Genomic DNA, 6,000 nt, shown 5'->3' with positions numbered 1-6,000 from the left:
GTCCTGGTGACGTCATTACAGCGCAAGGCCGTACGACACGTCGCCCCGCCCCCTGGAGGCAAGACCTTTTTGTGAGTGGTTGTATGCGAGGAGGGGGCGGGGCGACCGAACCTCATACAAGCTCCTTGAGATGTGGGTAGTTTTGCAGCTGTTAAGTCAGTTTGGGAGTTGTAGTTCTGCAGCTGTCAGGGAAAGTTGGAAGTTGTAGTTCTGCAGCTGTCAGACTCAGGACATTCTGGGAGTTGTAGTTCTGCAGCTGTCAGGGCAGGCTGGGAGATGTAGTTCTGCAGCTGTCAGGGATTTGTGGGAGTAGTAGTTTTGCAGCTGTCAGGACATTGTGGGAGTTGTAGTTCTGCAGCTGTCAGGACATTCTGGGAGTTGTAGTTCTGCAGCTGTCAGAACATTGTGGGAGTTGTAGTTTTGCAGCTGTCAGGACATTGTGGGAGTTGTAGTTCTGCAGCTGTCAGGACATTCTGGGAGTTGTAGTTCTGCAGCTGTCAGAACATCCTGGGAGTTGTAGTTTTGCATCTGTCAGGACATTGTGGGAGTTATAGTTCTGCAGCTGTCAGGACATTCTGGGAGTTGTAGTTCTGCAGCTGTCAGAACATCCTGGGAGTTGTAGTTTTGCATCTGTCAGGACATTGTGGGAGTTGTAGTTCTGCAGCTGTCAGGACATTATGGGAGTTGTAGTTCTGCAGCTGTCAGGACATTCTGGGAGTTGTAGTTCTGCAGCTGTCAGGACATCCTGGGAGTTGTAGTTTTGCATCTGTCAGGACATTGTGGGACTTGTAGCTTTGCAGCTGTCAGAACATTCTGGGAGTTGTAGTTCTGCAGCTGTCAGGACATCCTGGGAGTTGTAGTTTTGCATCTGTCAGGACATTGTGGGACTTGTAGTTTTGCAGCTGTCAGGACATTCTGGGAGTTGTCGTTTTCCAGCTGTCAGGACATTGTGGGAGTTGTAGTTCTGCAGCTGTCAGGGCATTTTGGGAGTTGTAGTTTTGTAGCTATCAGGGCATTGTGGGAGTTGTAGTTTTGCAGCTGTCAGGGCATTGTGGGACTTGTAGTTTTGCAGCTGTCAGGACATCCTGGGAGTTGTAGTTTTGCATCTGTCAGGACATTGTGGAAGTTGTAATTTTGCAGCTATCAGGACATTATGAGAGTTGTAGTTTTGCAGCTGTCAGGGCATTGTGGGAGTTGTAGTTTTGCAGCTGTCAGGGCATTGTGGGACTTGTAGTTTTGCAGCTGTCAGGACATTCTGGGAGTTGTAGTTCTGCAGCTGTCAGGGCATTGTGGAAGTTGTAGTTTTGTAGCTGTCAGGAAATTCTGGGAGTTGTAATTTTGCAGCTATCAGGACATTCTGGGAGTTGTAGTTTTGCAGCTGTCAGGGCATTGTGGGAGTTGTAGTTCTGCATCTGTCAGGGCATTGTGGGACTTGTAGTTTTTGCAACTGTCAGGACATTGTGGGAGTTGTAGTTCTGCAGCTGTCAGGACATTCTGGGAGTTGTAGTTTTGCAGCAGCTGGATTCCCACAGATTAGAGAGCAGGGGTCTAATACATTGCTATTCCCAGTATTAGTAGTAAGTGCCCCTGGCATGGTGCCAGTCATAACAGTGCCTGCTGCAGACCAGTGACCAGAGGTCTCACTGATTCACCAGCCATTAGACTCACCCGCTCTGAGATTTACATTTCACGACTTTAAGAAAATATCAGACGAACATGTCATTTATGAGTGTCGTAAACTCATTCTTCACGCAGACCCTTCATTTACATCAGCGAGTCTTTCGTCAACATCGGAGCCGGTTGGGGCATGCTTCAATTTTCCCGTCATGGACCAAATGGTCGGCGAATGTGAATCTGTTCTGCACTCGGACAGCACCTCGGCGGGATAGTCATTCGTCTGAAGGAGCCCTTGTGCTCCCATCTTGTTAAAGGGAACCCATCAGGTCCCCCCAGCTCCTCTCTGTCAGGACAGCATGGTGTAAGTGACAGGCTGATCTCTGCCGTCTGTCATTTAATACGGATGTGTGGTTTTTAAAGGGGTATTCCAAAGGATACGCCATAAATGTCCAATAGATGTCTGTCCCACCTCTGGGACTCACTCCCATCTCCAGAACTGGGTCCCAATACACCCAGACTCCATTTACTTCGGTGTCACTTCTGAAAATGGCTGAGTGCGCTTACTTCGCTCTTTTCGGAAGTGCTAATGAAGTGATTAGACAGATGCACAGTGACCACCTCTCCATCCCTGCATTACTCTATCTACATGATAACTGCCATTTGCTGAAGTAAGACAACCCCTTTAAGGACAGGGCAGTTTTCCATTTTTGCGTTTTAGTTTTTTTTGCTTCCTGCCTTCCATAACTTTTTGTTTCTTTGGAGCTGAAGCGACGAAAAAGCTGTGAATCAGACACTGTGATTATTTTTTTCCATAACAGCGTTGACCGTATGGGATAAATACAGACGTTATGGGGACGTGGCGGTGCAACGGATCTGTAATTTTTTTTATTGTTTATTTTTATTATGGGCAAAGGGAGGTGATTTGAATTGTTATATGGCAGCACATCTTATAGTATGAATGCTAATGGCCGCTTCCATTATGGAAGTAGTCATTAGCATGCGGGAGGCTGTGGAGGTGAGAGCAGCGCTGCGCTGGCTGTAGTTACCTCCCTTGGTCTTCCTCCGGGTCTCGCTGTGGTGTCCTGACCACGCACTCTGCGTCATCAGGTCACAGTACACTGCGGGACCTGGAAAAAGTGGTGTGGTGAGCCCTGGATATGCGGCACTGTCCTGAGCAAGCGAGGTCAGTTTATTATTTATTTATTTCTTTTTTAAGTCTGATCTGAGGCCAGGTGGGGTTCGATCAGAGGCTGATAGGGGCTGGGGGGTCCGATCTGATGCTGAGTGGACCTGGGGGGGTCTGATAGGTGCTGGGGCAGGTGCTATCTGAGGCTGAGTGGGGTCTGATCAGAGGTGATAGAGGCTGGGGGGTCCAAGCTGGGGCTGGGGGGTCCGATCTGATGCTGAGTGGACCTGGGGGGTCTGATAGGGTCTGATGGGGGCTGTGGGGTCCCATCTAAGGCTGATTGGCGGTGTGATCTGAGTCTGATGGGGGCTGATCTGATGCTAATGGAGGCTGGGGTCTGATATGAGGCTAATAGTGGTTGAGGGGTCTGACTGAGGCTAATGGAGCTTGGGGGTCTCATAAGGGTCTGATTGAAGGTCTAATGAAGAATAGGGGTCTGATTTGGGGGTCTGCTCTGAGGTCTGATGGAAAAAAAATGTATTTCTTATTTTCCTCCTCCAAATCCTAGTTGCGTCTTATAGTCTGAAAAATACGTTAAGTCTCCTTAGGGGACTTGAACATGTGATCATTATCTCTCTTGTCCCATATACTGCACTGAATTACCATTGTAGCCTATAAGACATTCAGTATGATCCTATGGAGCCCTGCCACTGGCTGCGCTCTGAAGCAGGCACCATTTAAACTTTTGGGTTGTGCCAAGTTTATAGAGAATAACAAACTGATCGCTGGAAGTCTGACTGCTTGGACTCCCACCAATCCCAAGAACGGGGGTCCTATCCCCGTGCTGATGGAGCAACAGGTCGAGTATGCTCAGCCATCCCTGGCAGTCCCATAGAGAATAAATAAATGGAGCAGTTCGGGGAAAGAGAAACTCTGGATCGGTAGGGGGTCCCAGCAGTCAGACCACCACCGATCAGTTAGTTATCTCCTAACCTGCCACTGGGATTTTGTGTATAGAGCTGAGGACATGGGCTGCTAGATGGCCACTAGCACATCCGCAATATCCAGTCCCCATAGCTCTGTGTGCTTTTATTGTGTAAAAAAAAAGATTTGATACATATGCAAATGTACCTTAGATGAGTCCTGTCCCTGACTCTTCTCACGTTCAGGACTTATCTCAGGTTAATTTGCAAATGTATCAAATCAGGGTTTTTGCACAATAAAAGCACACAGAGCTATGGGGACTGGGTATTGCGGATGTGCTAGCGGCCATCTAGCAGCCCATGTCCTCAGCTCTATACATCCCGGTGACAGGTTCCCTTTAAGAACGTACAAGTTCCGCTGTGCAGACTGCAGCCAGTGATGCCGCGAGGATCTGATTGAAAGGTTTTTCTGTATTACTACGCATACAAAATACAATTTCAGTCAGCGGCTGATGTTGGGGGGGGGGGGGGGGGGGGCTGGGGTAGGCTGAGCCAGCATCTTGTCAGACCCCCCTTGCTGCTGTGTATAATATGTAAGTTCTGGAAAACCACACATCCACATAAGTGATGGAAGGCTTAAAATATGTCTCTGTACTATGCTCCCCTCACGCAGGGTAGCAGGAGGGAGCTGATAGGTTTCCTTGCATAAGATTTCGGGGAGACTTAAGAGTACGGTCACACATGGCATATCCACCGCATTGTTCAGATTTTGCAGCCAATTTCTTCCTCTGCATTGCAAAGCGGCAGAGATATCCACAACAACAAAAAATTGACATGCTGCGTATTTAAAGGGTCAATGAATTTACATAAAACTTCTGATATATTGGCCGCGTGCACTCTGCATCGCAGGGCGGATCCATTGACTTCGATGGGTCTAGGATCTGAAAGATGCGTCGAAAGATAGGACTATCTTTTGCGATGTGGAGTGCACACGGCCAATGCCCGTGTTTTGCGGACTGGAGCACGGGCACAGCGGCCCCACAGTCGTGTGCATGATGCATTGCAGCATATGGATGGGGTTTCTTGAAGTCTCATCCTCTCTGCTGGCACTGTAAAAAGCCGCAGATCTGCCGCAGCAAATTAGCTACGTGAAAATGCTGAGATTTGCTGTTGGTTTGCCACCTGGGATGTGCCTCAGAAATGTGTTCTCAGAAATGTCACCCCTACCATGCAAAAATAAAAAAGAGGCTAGTGTTAGGCTAGTTTCACGCAGGCGTCAAAGAAACCCGGAGTTCTCCGGATCCAGCGTCGCCGGATAGTGCCACGTGCCTGCCGGACCCCTTTGACTATAATGGGATGCGGTGGGGATCCGACCAGGATTCAAATGGACAAAAACTGTTGCTTGCAGCAATTTCTGTCCAGCCGAATCCTGGCTGATATACCGGGGAGCGGCCGCATCCCATTATAGTCAATAGGGTCCAGCAGGCACGCAGCGCTAGGCGACTTTGTCAGATCCAGACTCATTTAAGTAGCCTAAATTGATTTGCAATTTCTGCAGTGGAAACCTGCAGCCCATATGCCTGTCCTCCTGAAACTACAACTCCCAGAAGCCTCCTTTCACTTCTTTAGGAGTTACAAGAACAGCCGAGTAAGTGTGCATGCTGGGAGTTGTAGTTTCACTGCAACTGGAGTGCCCCGGGTTGCTGAACCCTGCTCTAAGGCAATGTTCACCCACCTGTGACTCTCCAGCTGTTGCAAAACTACAACTCTCAACATGTCCTGACAGCCTGCTGCTATAGGGAGCATCATGGGAGTTGTATCTTTGTAACAGCTGGAGCCACAGGGCTCATCTTTTTAGAAGACACCTTATCGTTGGGAGGCCCGCAGATTCCAGCTTTCATTTTCAAGTACAAGTAACAGAAAGAAAAAGGGGGGGGCCCATAGCAACCAATCACATGACGGTTTTCTTTCTATTACTTGTACTGAAAAATATAAACTGGAATCTTATTGTTGCCCATAGCAACCAATCACATGATGTTTCTCTTTCTGTTACTTGTACTGGAAAATGAAAGCTGGAATCTTATTGGTTGCCCATAGCAACCAATCACATGACGTTTCTCATTCTGTTACTGAAAAATAAAAGCTTCAATCTGATTGGTTGCCCATAACAACCAATCACATGACGTTTCTCATTCTGTTACTGAAAAATGAAAACTGGAATCTTATTGGTGTCCCATAGCAACCAATCGCATGACGTTTCTCATTCTGTTACCGGAAAATGAAAGCTGGAATCTGATTGGTTGCCATGAGCAACCAATTGCATGACGTTTCTCA

Source organism: Bufo gargarizans, chromosome 8, assembly GCF_014858855.1.
Source record: "Bufo gargarizans isolate SCDJY-AF-19 chromosome 8, ASM1485885v1, whole genome shotgun sequence".
Classification (NCBI taxonomy): Eukaryota; Metazoa; Chordata; class Amphibia; order Anura; family Bufonidae; genus Bufo; species Bufo gargarizans.
Note: the sequence above shows the minus strand (reverse complement) of the source record.